The sequence below is a fragment of the Cetorhinus maximus genome, chromosome 2, assembly GCF_964194155.1.
Source record: "Cetorhinus maximus chromosome 2, sCetMax3.hap1.1, whole genome shotgun sequence".
NCBI classification, from domain to species: domain Eukaryota; kingdom Metazoa; phylum Chordata; class Chondrichthyes; order Lamniformes; family Cetorhinidae; genus Cetorhinus; species Cetorhinus maximus.
In genome coordinates this window covers 7,320,815-7,337,569 of record NC_135880.1, presented here as the reverse complement: position 1 = coordinate 7,337,569, position 16,755 = coordinate 7,320,815, and positions in this window count along the sequence as shown.

The following is a 16,755-nucleotide window of genomic DNA, read 5'->3' as shown; positions in this document are numbered from 1 at the left end:
GGCCAGGCCGGGAGCGCTGGCGGCTATCTGTGAAAGCACGAAACCTCATCCACGGGCGGGATGAGGTTTCGTGACTGAATTAAAAAAATTAAGGTTCACTTTTTTATTTAAAGTTATGTCCATGTCCGAACTCACGTGGCGTTGTCACACGAGGGGACATGGATGGTGAATGAAATTTTCCAAAGAATAACTGTTTCACTTTGGGATCCGACCTGGCTGAGGCAGCACCGAGTCTCCGGGAGATCGGAGCGCTCCTTCACACGCACACGCCGCTCTTCCGCATGTGGCATTTCCCCCCCCCCAACCCCCAACGCCCGCACAGGGAGTGCTTAGCGCTTTCGTACAGACGTCACCCTGAGCAGGCCTTAATTGGCCCGCCCACGAAATATGGTGGCGCGCCCCCGATTGGGGGCACCAATCGGAGTGCCGCCTGCCCACGCCCACTCCCACACTTCTATCCCCCCACCGATGGGGGGAAGGTTTTAAATACGGTGCCCGGACCTTCGAACCTGTCAGCCGACGGTGGGCAGACGAATCAGCTCCTGACCCGCCGGGGGGGTTCGGACTGACAGGCACCTCTGCATAATTAATGAGGCTCCGAGCGCAGGATCGGGCGCGAGTTGCCGCCATTACGGACGGCGGGCTGGGCGCTGCTAGAAACACTTGCCCACCGCACTTAGTCTCATTATTGGAAAATCCCTCCCTGCATCTCCGTCTTTCTGTCGTTTTCTCTGTTTTTAATTCTCTCTCCCTCCCTCTCTCGCTCTCTCTCTCCCTCTCTCGCTCTCTCTCTCTCTCTCGCTCTCTCTGTTAACCCTTCAGGCACATTCAGGTTCTCCTCAATACCAATCCTGGGTGATCTAATGGGCAGGTTTCCAGGCCTCACCAGCCCCTATCCCAACCAGACCCCCATGTCACCGACATGAATAGCGTGAATAGGGTTAACAACCCACAGCAATTAGGTTTTTAGTGCGATATCTCCTGCCGTCAGTAACATGGACCGTCTACTTGATACTTCTGCCCACTTCAAAAGACAAGTAGCATCACACGGTCAGAATGTATCCTTTCGGCTAATGTGGAAATAGTACTTATTGCAATTACACAGAAGCTAACATGAATGCAGCCTATTACAGCTATGCTGTCCCTGATTGTCACACAAATGACAGAGTCCGAAATGTACGAAACTCGGGGTGGGGACATCGCTGTGAGGGGGCCACAAAGAGTCCAAAGAGGGTTAAAAGGAATGAGGTGGTGGATGCAACCTAATGTTGGAAGTGTGAAATTATCCACTTTGGTGGAAGGACGGAAAAGCAGAACGTTTTTTTAAAAGCTGAGAGATTATTAAAAATTCACATGGATTTGGCGAGTTCTTGCACATGGATCAGGGAAAGTTGGCAGGCAGGGGACAACCGGCAACTGGGAAGGCAAATGCTACGTCAGCTTTGATTGCAAGAGTAAGGAAGTCTTGGCCCTTATATTGGGTTTCACTGACACCAGACCTAGAGTACTGACCACAGTGTTAGGCTCGTGGCCTAGGGAAGGGTATACTTGCCTTAAAGGTGAATGCAGCAACAGTTCATTAGACTGATTATGACTATGTCAGGCTGTTGCTTGACTAGCCTGTGAGATAGCTCTCCCAATTTTGGCACAAGCCCCCCCCCAGGTGTTAGTGAGGAGGGCTTTGGAGAGTCGACAGGGCTGAACTTGATTGGCACCCCACCCATCCACCTTAAACGTTCACTCCCTCCACCACCAGCACACAGGGGCAGCAGCATTGCTGCGATAGCCTTTGTCCTGTGAGAGGAGAGATTGAGCAGAATCAGTCTGTGGAGTTTGGAAGAAAGTGATGTGATCCGGGTGAGGGGGATAGATAGAGATCTCTGCAGTGAAGAGTGGGAATTCTAAAGGCTGTGTTGCTGCCAGGGCCAGTTAGTCTCACTCCCCTGCAAAGGAACATTTATCCCATTCCCACTTTGAACATTCTTATTGAACCTGCTCCCGCCACCCAGTTCCCAGGCAGCGCCTTTCGGATCACAGCAACTTCCTGCTGTTTTACAAATTTCTGAAATCTCTTTACTCCGCTAACTCAGTCGCAGGGTCACAATTGGACATTTTGCGACGCTCGCTCAGAAAACGCCAACACGGAAGCTGCCAGATTGTTGGTCCAACCTGACTGGGCTCACTCTGTACCGTTAAATCAAGTAGTACAGCACAGAAAGAGGCCACTCGGCCCGACACCAGCCTGGGCTGGTGTTGAGAGCCCACATGAGTCTCCTCCCGGCTCATCTTCCTCATCTCAGCCTTTCAGCAATTCTTTCTATCCCCCTTTTCTCTCATGGGATCACAGAATGGTTACAGCGCAGAAGGAGGCATTGTGTCCCTGCTGGCTCTCTGAGTCAGCAATTCACCTGGTGCCACTCCCCCACCTTCTCTCTGGAACCCTGCACATTCTCCCTTTTCAGATAACAATCCAGTTTCCTCCTGAATGCCTCGATTGAACCTGGCCTCAGGCTGTGCATACCACAACCTAACCACTCGCTGCATGAACAGGTTTTTCTTCAGGTCTCCATCGCTTCTTTAGCCAATTACCTTAAATTTGTGCCCTCTCATTCTCGATCCTTCCACCAATGGGAACAGTTTCTCCCTATCTACTCTGTCAAATGGCCCACAGCGCCTCATGGATGCCCAGACTTGTGTTGCTAGATCTGTTTGAAATCTATCCCGTTTAGCACGGTGGTAGTGCCACAGAACACGATGGAGGGTATCCTCAATGTGAAGACGGGACTTCGTCTCCACAAAGACTGTGCGGTGGTCACTCCTGCTGATATTGTCATGGACAGAAACATCTGCGGCAGGCAGGTGGGTGAAGATGAGGTCAAGTATGTTTTTCCCTCTTGTTGGTTCCCTCACCACCTGCCGCAGACCCAGTCTAGCAGTTATGTCCTTTAGGACTCGGCCAGCTCGGTCAGTAGTGGTGCTACCGAGCCACTCTTGGTGATGGGCATTGAAGTCCCCCACCCAAAGTACATTCTGTGCCCTTGCCACCCTCAATGCTTCCTCCAGCTGGTGTTCAACATGGAGGAGCACTGATTCATCAGCTGAGGTTGGGCGGTACATGGTAATCAGCAGGAGGTTTCCTTGCCCATGTTTGGCCTGATGCCTTGAGGCTTCCTGGGGCCCGGAGTCGATGTTGAGGACTCCCAGGGCAACTCCCTCCCGACTGTATACCTCTGTGCCAACACCTCTGCTGGGTCTGTCCTGCCGGTGGGACAGGACATACCCAGGGATGATGATGGTGGAGTCTGGGTCATTATCTGTAAGGTATGATTCTGTGAGGATGACTATGTCAGGCTGTTGCTTGACTAGTCTGTGAGACAGCTCTCCCAATTTTGCACTATCCCCCAGATATTAGTAAGGAGGACTTTGCAGGATCAACAGGGCTTGAGATTGAGACTGGCATTCCATCCATCACCTTAAACATTCACTCCCTCCACCACCGATGCACAGTAGCAGCAGTGTGTACCATCTACAAGATGCACTGCAGGAATTCACCAAGGCTCCTTCGACAGCACCTTCCAAACCCATGACCACTACCATCTAGAAGGACAAGAGCAGCAGATAGATGGGAACACCACCACCTGGAAGTTCCCCTCCAAGTCACTCACCATCCTGACTTGGAAATATATCACCGTTCCTTCACTGTCGCTGGGTCAAAATCCTGGAACTCCCTTCCTAACAGCACTGTGGGTGTACCTACACCACATGGACTGCAGCGGTTCAAGAAGGCAGCTCACCACCACCTTCTCAAGGGGCACTTTGCCCTTGGGTTTTGCTCACAACAGTTTCCTGGGGATTAATCTTCAATTACTGCGATTTCCAAACTAATCCTGGATTTGGCAACACTACATGTGACTTGTACTGGTTACACCAGGCTGAGAGCTGTGTGTGTGTGTGGGACTGTCCCAGGCTTCAATCAGGTTTTACTGATGGTACAGATTCCTTGCAGAATAAACCCTGTGGAGTCAATCACTGTGAGCGAATATCAGCAGGGACATTCTAGGCTCAAGTACATTCCATGAAGGGCTAGGGTCTCCAAGCGCTTATTGTCCCGACAGAGAGACTCACAGTCAGGCAGAAACTGTTAACAAGGCAGCTAAGCATGCTGGGCCAAGTCTGACAAGCAATTTGTCTGGAAACCAACCCAAGAAATTTGAAACCAGTTCAACATGGGCAGGTTCGGGCACCTCATGGAACACACATTGACGTACTGGAGAATGTTGATGGTGAAAAATCGCATTATGCTGTCAGAGTCTCAGAGCAGTAATGTCCTGCTCGCTGCGATATTAGCAACTAAAACAGTTACCTGCTCACTTTCTCATTGCTGTTTGTGGGACACGCTCACACTCACACACACCGACACTCACACTTACACACACTCACACTCTCACACACTGACACTCACACTCTCACACACCGACACTCACACACACTAACTCACACTCTCACACACTGACACTCACACTCACACACACCGACACTCACACTCACACACACTCACACTCACACTTAAACACACCGACACTCACACACACTCACACTCACACTTACACACACCGACACTCACACTCACACACGCCGACATTCACACTCACACACACCGACACTCACACTCACACACACCGACACTCACACTCACACACACCGACACTCACACACACACACCGACACTCACACACACTCACACTCACACACACCGACATTCATACTCACACACACCGGCACTCACACACCGACACTCGCACTCACACACACCGACACTCACACTAACACACACTCACACTCACACACACCGACATTCACACTCACACACACCGGCACTCACACACTGACACTCACACGCACACACTGACACTCACACTCACACACCGACACTCACACTCACACACACCAACGCTCACACACAAACACACTCACACTTACACACACACACTCACACTCTCACACACTGACACTCACACTTACACACATTGACACTCACAATCACACACACCGACACTCACACTCACACACACCGACACTCACACACACTGACAATCACACTCACACTCACACACACCGACACTCACACTCACACACATCGACACTCACACTCACACACACTCACACTCACACACACCGACACTCACACACAAACACACACTCACATTCACACACACTGACACACACAATCACACATAACGACACTCACACTCACACACAACGACACTCACACTCACACAAACCGACACTCACAAATACACACACTGACACTTACTCTCTCACACACCGACACTCACACCCACACACACCGACCCTCACACTCGCACACCGACACTCACACTAACACACACCGACACTCACATTCACACACACCGACACTCACTCACACACACCGACAATCACACACACACACACTCACACTCTCACACACTGACACTCACAATCACACACACCGACACTCAGACACACACAGACCATACAGGAGCTGGCAGTGAGACACACACGGACTGTACAGGAGCTGACACTGACACACACACGGACCGTACAGGCGCTGACACTGAGACACACGCACGGACCGTACAGGAGCTGATAGTGAGACACACACGGACTGTACAGGAGCTGACACGGAGACACACACGGACTGTACAGGGGCTGACAGTGAGACACACACGGACCGTACAGGAGCTGACACTGAGACACACACGGACGGTACAGGAGCTGAGACTGAGACACACATGGACCGTACAGAGGCTGACACTGAGACACACACGTACTGTACAGGAGCTGACACTGAGACACACACATGGACCGTCCTGGGGCTGACACTGAGACACACACGGACTGTACAGGAGCTGACACTGAGACACACACGGACCGTACAGGAGCTGACACTTGGACACACGCGGACCGTACAGGAGCTGACGCTGGGATACACACACACACAAACCGTACAGGAGCTGACGCTGGGACACACATGGACAATACAGGAGCTGACACTGAGACACACACACACGGACAGTACAGGAGCTGACACTGAGACACACACACACGGACAGTACAGGAGCTGACACTGAGACACACACGGACTGTACAGGGGCTGACACTGAGACACACATGGACCGTACAGGAGCTGACACTGAGACACACACGGACCGTACAGGAGCTGACACTGAGACACACACACACACAGACCGTACGGGAGCTGACACCGAGACACACACACACACAGACCGTACAGGAGCTGACACTTGGACACACACGGACCGTACAGGAGCTGACGCTGGGACACACACGGACAGTACAGGAGCTGACACTGAGACACACACACACGGACAGTACAGGAGCTGACACTGAGACACACATGGACCGTACAGGGGCTGACACTGAGACACACACAGACTGTACAGGAGCTGACACTGAGACACACACGGACCGTAGAGGAGCTGACAATGAGACACACACGGACTGTACAGGGGCTGACACTGAGATACACACGGACAGTACAGGAGATGACACTGAGACACACAAGGACTGTACAGGGGCTGACACTGAGACACACACGGACTGTATAGGGGCTGACAGTGAGACACACACGGACTGTACAGGAGCTGACACTGAGTCAAACACATGGACCGTACAGGAGCTGACACTGAGACACACAAGGACCGTACAGGAGCTGACACTGAGACACACACGGACCGTACAGGAGCTGACACTGAGACACACACGGACTGTACAGGAGCTGACACTGAGACACACACACGGACAAAACAGGAGTTGACACTGAGACACGCACGGACTGTACAGGAGCTGACACTGAGACACACATGGACCGTACAGGGGCTGACACTGAGACACACACAGACTGTACAGGAGCTGACACTGAGACACACACGGACCGTAGAGGAGCTGACAATGAGACACACACGGACTGTACAGGGGCTGACACTGAGATACACACGGACAGTACAGGAGATGACACTGAGACACACAAGGACTGTACAGGGGCTGACACTGAGACACACACGGACTGTATAGGGGCTGACAGTGAGACACACACGGACTGTACAGGAGCTGACACTGAGTCAAACACATGGACCGTACAGGAGCTGACACTGAGACACACAAGGACCGTACAGGAGCTGACACTGAGACACACACGGACCGTACAGGAGCTGACACTGAGACACACACGGACTGTACAGGAGCTGACACTGAGACACACACACGGACAAAACAGGAGTTGACACTGAGACACGCACGGACTGTACAGGAGCTGACACTGAGACACACACGGACTGTACAGGAGCTGACACTGAGACACACACGGACTGTACAGGAGCGGACACTGAGTCACACACGGACTGTACAGGAGCTGACACTTGGACACACATGGACCGTACAGGAGCTGACGCTGGGACACACACAGACCGTACAGGAGCTGACACTGAGACACACACGGACTGTAGAGGAGCTGACAATGAGACACACACGGACTGTACAGGGGCTGACACTGAGATACACACAGACAGTACAGGAGATGACACTGAGACACACACGGACTGTACAGGGGCTGACACTGAGACACACACGGACTGTATAGGGGCTGACAGTGAGACACACACGGACTGTACAGGAGCTGACACTGAGTCAAACACATGGACCGTACAGGAGCTGACACTGAGACACACAAGGACCGTACAGGAGCTGACACCGGGACATCCATGGACCGTACAGGAGCTGACACTGAGACACACACGGACTGTACAGGAGCTGACACTGAGACACACACACGGACAAAACAGGAGTTGACACTGAGACACGCACGGACTGTACAGGAGCTGACACTGAGACACACACGGACCGTACAGGAGCTGACACTGAGACACACACGGACCGTACAGGAGCTGACACTGAGACACACACACACACAGACCGTACGGGAGCTGACACCGAGACACACACACACACAGACCGTACAGGAGCTGACACTTGGACACACACGGACCGTACAGGAGCTGACGCTGGGACACACACGGACAGTACAGGAGCTGACACTGAGACACACACACACGGACAGTACAGGAGCTGACACTGAGACACACATGGACCGTACAGGGGCTGACACTGAGACACACACAGACTGTACAGGAGCTGACACTGAGACACACACGGACTGTAGAGGAGCTGACAATGAGACACACACGGACTGTACAGGGGCTGACACTGAGATACACACGGACAGTACAGGAGATGACACTGAGACACACAAGGACTGTACAGGGGCTGACACTGAGACACACACGGACTGTATAGGGGCTGACAGTGAGACACACACGGACTGTACAGGAGCTGACACTGAGTCAAACACATGGACCGTACAGGAGCTGACACTGAGACACACAAGGACCGTACAGGAGCTGACACTGAGACACACACGGACCGTACAGGAGCTGACACTGAGACACACACGGACTGTACAGGAGCTGACACTGAGACACACACACGGACAAAACAGGAGTTGACACAGAGACACGCACGGACTGTACAGGAGCTGACACTGAGACACACACGGACCGTACAGGAGCTGACACTGAGACACACACGGACTGTACAGGAGCGGACACTGAGTCACACACGGACTGTACAGGAGCTGACACTTGGACACACATGGACCGTACAGGAGCTGACGCTGGGACACACACGGACCGTCCAGGAGATGACACTGAGACACACACACACACAGACCGTACAGGAGCTGACACTTGGACACACACGGGCCGTACAGGAGCTGACGCTGGGACACACACGGACAGTACAGGAGCTGACACTGAGACACACACACACACGGACAGTACAGGAGCTGACACTGAGACACACACACACGGACAGTACAGGAGATGACACTGAGACACACACGGACTGTACAGGTGCTGACACTGAGACACACACGGACTGTACAGGGGCTGACACTGAGACACACACGGACCGTACAGGAGCTGACAGTGAGACACACACAGACTGTACAGGAGCTGACACTGAGACACACACAGACACAGACCGTACAGGAGCTGACACTTGGACACACACGGACCGTACAGGAGCTGACGCTGGGACACACACGGACTGTCCAGCAGCTGACACTGAGACACACGGACTGTACAGGAGCTGACACTGAGACACACACAGACCGTACAGGAGCTGACACTTGGACACACTCGGACCGTGCAGGAGCTGACGCTGGGACACACACGGACAGTACAGGAGCTGACACTGAGACACACACGGACTGTACAGGGGCTGACACTGAGACACACGCACACGGACAGTACAGGAGCTGACACCGAGACACACATGGACCGTACAGGAGCTGACACTGAGACACACACACACACAGACCGTACAGGAGCTGACACTTGGACACACACGGACTGTACAGGAGCTGACGCTGGGGCACACACGGACAGTACAGGAGCTGACACTGAGACAGACACACACGGACAGTACAGGAGCTGACACTGAGACACACACACACGGACAGTACAGGAGCTGACACTGAGACACACATGGACCGTACAGGAGCTGACACTGAGACACACATGGACCGTACAGGAGCTGACACTGTGACACACACGGACTGTACAGGAGCTGACAGTGAGACACACATGGACGGTACAGGAACTGACACTGTGACACACACGGACTGTTCAGGTGCTGACACTGAGACACACACGGACTGTACAGGGGCTGACACTGAGACACGCACGGACTGTACAGGGGCTGACACTGTGACACACACGGACTGTAAAGGAGCTGACACTGAGACACACACACGGACTCTACAGGAGCTGACACTGAGACACACACGGACAGTACAGGGGCTGACACTGAGACACACATGGACCATACAGGAGCGGAGAGTGAGACACACACGGACTGTACAGGGGTTGACACTGAGACACACACGGACTGTACAGGGGCTTACACTGAGACACACACGGACTGTACAGGAGCTGACACTAAGACACACACGGACTGTAAAGGGGCTGACAGTGAGACACACACGGACTGTACAGGGGCAGAAACTGAGACACACACGGACTGTACAGGGGCTGACAGTGAGACACACACGGACTGTACAGGGGCTGACATTGAGACACACACGGACTGTACAGGAGATGACACTGAGACACACACGGACTGTACAGGGGCTGACACTGAGACACACACGGACTGTATAGGGGCTGACAGTGAGACACACACGGACTGTACAGGAGCTGACACTGAGTCAAACACATGGACCGTACAGGAGCTGACACTGAGACACACAAGGACCGTACAGGAGCTGACACTGAGACACACACGGACCGTACAGGAGCTGACACTGAGACACACACGGACTGTACAGGAGCTGACACTGAGACACACACAAGGACAAAACAGGAGTTGACACTGAGACACGCACGGACTGTACAGGAGCTGACACTGAGACACACACGGACTGTACAGGAGCTGACACTGAGACACACACGGACTGTACAGGAGCGGACACTGAGTCACACACGGACTGTACAGGAGCTGACACTTGGACAAACATGGACCGTACAGGAGCTGACGCTGGGACACACACAGACCGTACAGGAGCTGACACTGAGACACACACGGACTGTAGAGGAGCTGACAATGAGACACACACGGACTGTACAGGGGCTGACACTGAGATACACACAGACAGTACAGGAGATGACACTGAGACACACACGGACTGTACAGGGGCTGACACTGAGACACACACGGACTGTATAGGGGCTGACAGTGAGACACACACGGACTGTACAGGAGCTGACACTGAGTCAAACACATGGACCGTACAGGAGCTGACACTGAGACACACAAGGACCGTACAGGAGCTGACACCGGGACATCCATGGACCGTACAGGAGCTGACACTGAGACACACACGGACTGTACAGGAGCTGACACTGAGACACACACACGGACAAAACAGGAGTTGACACTGAGACACGCACGGACTGTACAGGAGCTGACACTGAGACACACACGGACCGTACAGGAGCTGACACTGAGACACACACGGACTGTACAGGAGCGGACACTGAGTCACACACGGACTGTACAGGAGCTGACACTTGGACACACATGGACCGTACAGGAGCTGACGCTGGGACACACACGGACCGTCCAGGAGATGACACTGAGACACACACACACACAGACCGTACAGGAGCTGACACTTGGACACACACGGGCCGTACAGGAGCTGACGCTGGGACACACACGGACAGTACAGGAGCTGACACTGAGACACACACACACACGGACAGTACAGGAGCTGACACTGAGACACACACACACGGACAGTACAGGAGATGACACTGAGACATACACGGACTGTACAGGTGCTGACACTGAGACACACACGGACTGTACAGGGGCTGACACTGAGACACACACGGACCGTACAGGAGCTGACAGTGAGACACACACAGACTGTACAGGAGCTGACACTGAGACACACACAGACACAGACCGTACAGGAGCTGACACTTGGACACACACGGACCGTACAGGAGCTGACGCTGGGACACACACGGACTGTCCAGCAGCTGACACTGAGACACACGGACTGTACAGGAGCTGACACTGAGACACACACAGACCGTACGGGAGCTGACACCGAGACACACACACACACAGACCGTACAGGAGCTGACACTTGGACACACACGGACCGTACAGGAGCTGACGCTGGGACACACACGGACTGTACAGGAGCTGACACTGAGACACACACAGACCGTACGGGAGCTGACACCGAGACACACACACACACAGACCGTACAGGAGCTGACACTTGGACACACACGGACCGTACAGGAGCTGACGCTGGGACACACACGGACTGTACAGGAGCTGACACTGAGACACACACACACGGACAGTACAGGAGCTGACACTGAGACACACATGGACCGTACAGGGGCTGACACTGAGACACACACAGACTGTACAGGAGCTGACACTGAGACACACACGGACCGTAGAGGAGCTGACAATGAGACACACACGGACTGTACAGGGGCTGACACTGAGATACACACGGACAGTACAGGAGATGACACTGAGACACACAAGGACTGTACAGGGGCTGACACTGAGACACACACGGACTGTATAGGGGCTGACAGTGAGACACACACGGACTGTACAGGAGCTGACACTGAGTCAAACACATGGACCGTACAGGAGCTGACACTGAGACACACAAGGACCGTACAGGAGCTGACACTGAGACACACACGGACCGTACAGGAGCTGACACTGAGACACACACGGACTGTACAGGAGCTGACACTGAGACACACACACGGACAAAACAGGAGTTGACACAGAGACACGCACGGACTGTACAGGAGCTGACACTGAGACACACACGGACCGTACAGGAGCTGACACTGAGACACACACGGACTGTACAGGAGCGGACACTGAGTCACACACGGACTGTACAGGAGCTGACACTTGGACACACATGGACCGTACAGGAGCTGACGCTGGGACACACACGGACCGTCCAGGAGATGACACTGAGACACACACACACACAGACCGTACAGGAGCTGACACTTGGACACACACGGGCCGTACAGGAGCTGACGCTGGGACACACACGGACAGTACAGGAGCTGACACTGAGACACACACACACACGGACAGTACAGGAGCTGACACTGAGACACACACACACGGACAGTACAGGAGATGACACTGAGACACACACGGACTGTACAGGTGCTGACACTGAGACACACACGGACTGTACAGGGGCTGACACTGAGACACACACGGACCGTACAGGAGCTGACAGTGAGACACACACAGACTGTACAGGAGCTGACACTGAGACACACACAGACACAGACCGTACAGGAGCTGACACTTGGACACACACGGACCGTACAGGAGCTGACGCTGGGACACACACGGACTGTCCAGCAGCTGACACTGAGACACACGGACTGTACAGGAGCTGACACTGAGACACACACAGACCGTACAGGAGCTGACACTTGGACACACTCGGACCGTGCAGGAGCTGACGCTGGGACACACACGGACAGTACAGGAGCTGACACTGAGACACACACGGACTGTACAGGGGCTGACACTGAGACACACATGGACCGTACAGGAGCTGACACTGAGACACACACACACACAGACCGTACAGGAGCTGACACCGAGACACACATGGACCGTACAGGAGCTGACACTGAGACACACACACACACAGACCGTACAGGAGCTGACACTTGGACACACACGGACTGTACAGGAGCTGACGCTGGGACACACACGGACAGTACAGGAGCTGACACTGAGACAGACACACACGGACAGTACAGGAGCTGACACTGAGACACACACACACGGACAGTACAGGAGCTGACACTGAGACACACATGGACCGTACAGGAGCTGACACTGAGACACACATGGACCGTACAGGAGCTGACACTGTGACACACACGGACTGTACAGGAGCTGACAGTGAGACACACATGGACGGTACAGGAACTGACACTGTGACACACACGGACTGTTCAGGTGCTGACACTGAGACACACACGGACTGTACAGGGGCTGACACTGAGACACGCACGGACTGTACAGGGGCTGACACTGTGACACACACGGACTGTAAAGGAGCTGACACTGAGACACACACACGGACTCTACAGGAGATGACACTGAGAAACACATGGACTATACCGGGGCTGACACAGACACACACACACGGATCGTACAGGGGCTGACACTGAGACACACAAGGACTGTACAGGGGCTGACAATGTGACACACACAGACTGTACAGGAGCTGAGACTGAGACACACACGGACTGTACAGGGGCTGACAGTGAGACAGACATGGACTGTACAGGGGCTGACACTGTGACACACACGGACTGTACAGGAGCTGACACTGAGACACACACACGGACTGTACAGGAGCTGACACTGAGACACACAGACAGTACAGGGGCTGACACTGAGACACACATGGACTGTACAGGGGCTGACACTTTGACACACACAGACTGTACAGGAGCTGACACTGAGACACACACACAGACTGTACAGGAGCTGACACTGAGACACACACGGACAGTACAGGGGCTGACACTGAGACACACATGGACCATACAGGAGCGGAGAGTGAGACACACACGGACTGTACAGGGGTTGACACTGAGACACACACGGACTGTACAGGGGCTTACACTGAGACACACACGGACTGTACAGGAGCTGACACTAAGACACACACGGACTGTAAAGGGGCTGACAGTGAGACACACACGGACTGTACAGGGGCAGAAACTGAGACACACACGGACTGTACAGGGACTGACAGTGAGACACACACGGACTGTACAGGGGCTGACATTGAGACACACACGGACTGTACAGGAGATGACACTGAGACACACACGGACTGTACAGGGGCTGACACTGAGACACACACGGACTGTATAGGGGCTGACAGTGAGACACACACGGACTGTACAGGAGCTGACACTGAGTCAAACACATGGACCGTACAGGAGCTGACACTGAGACACACAAGGACCGTACAGGAGCTGACACTGAGACACACACGGACCGTACAGGAGCTGACACTGAGACACACACGGACTGTACAGGAGCTGACACTGAGACACACACAAGGACAAAACAGGAGTTGACACTGAGACACGCACGGACTGTACAGGAGCTGACACTGAGACACACACGGACTGTACAGGAGCTGACACTGAGACACACACGGACTGTACAGGAGCGGACACTGAGTCACACACGGACTGTACAGGAGCTGACACTTGGACAAACATGGACCGTACAGGAGCTGACGCTGGGACACACACAGACCGTACAGGAGCTGACACTGAGACACACACGGACTGTAGAGGAGCTGACAATGAGACACACACGGACTGTACAGGGGCTGACACTGAGATACACACAGACAGTACAGGAGATGACACTGAGACACACACGGACTGTACAGGGGCTGACACTGAGACACACACGGACTGTATAGGGGCTGACAGTGAGACACACACGGACTGTACAGGAGCTGACACTGAGTCAAACACATGGACCGTACAGGAGCTGACACTGAGACACACAAGGACCGTACAGGAGCTGACACCGGGACATCCATGGACCGTACAGGAGCTGACACTGAGACACACACGGACTGTACAGGAGCTGACACTGAGACACACACACGGACAAAACAGGAGTTGACACTGAGACACGCACGGACTGTACAGGAGCTGACACTGAGACACACACGGACCGTACAGGAGCTGACACTGAGACACACACGGACTGTACAGGAGCGGACACTGAGTCACACACGGACTGTACAGGAGCTGACACTTGGACACACATGGACCGTACAGGAGCTGACGCTGGGACACACACGGACCGTCCAGGAGATGACACTGAGACACACACACACACAGACCGTACAGGAGCTGACACTTGGACACACACGGGCCGTACAGGAGCTGACGCTGGGACACACACGGACAGTACAGGAGCTGACACTGAGACACACACACACACGGACAGTACAGGAGCTGACACTGAGACACACACACACGGACAGTACAGGAGCTGACACTGAGACACACACGGACTGTACAGGTGCTGACACTGAGACACACACGGATTGTACAGGAGCTGACACTGAGACACACACACGGACCGTACAGGTGCTGAAAGTGAGACACACACGGACTGTACAGGAGCTGACACTGAGACACACACGGACTGTACAGGAGCTGACACTGAGTCACACACCGACCGTACAGGAGCTGACACTGAGACACACACGGACCGTACAGGGGCTGACACTGAGACACACATGGACTGTATAGGGGCTTACACTGAGACACACACGGACTGTACAGGAGCTGACACTAAGACACAGATGGACTGTAAAGGGGCTGACAGTGAGACACACACGGACTGTACAGGGGCAGAAACTGAGACACACACGGACTGTACAGGGGCTGACAGTGAGACACACACGGACTGTACAGGGGCTGACATTGAGACACACACGGACTGCACAGGAGCTGACACTGAGACACACACGGACTGTAAAGGAGCTGTCACTGAGACACACACGGACTGTACAGGAGCTGACAGTGAGACACACACGGACTGTACAGGGGCTGACAGTGAGACACACACGGACAGTACAGGAGCTGACACTGAGACACACACACACGGACAGTACAGGAGCTGACACTGAGACACACATGGACCGTACAGGAGCTGACACTGAGACACACATGGACCGTACAGGAGCTGACACTGTGACACACACGGACTGTACAGGAGCTGACAGTGAGACACACATGGACGGTACAGGAACTGACACTGTGACACACACGGACTGTTCAGGTGCTGACACTGAGACACACACGGACTGTACAGGGGCTGACACTGAGACACGCACGGACTGTACAGGGGCTGACACTGTGACACACACGGACTGTAAAGGAGCTGACACTGAGACACACACACGGACTCTACAGGAGATGACACTGAGAAACACATGGACTATACCGGGGCTGACACAGACACACACACACGGATCGTACAGGGGCTGAAACT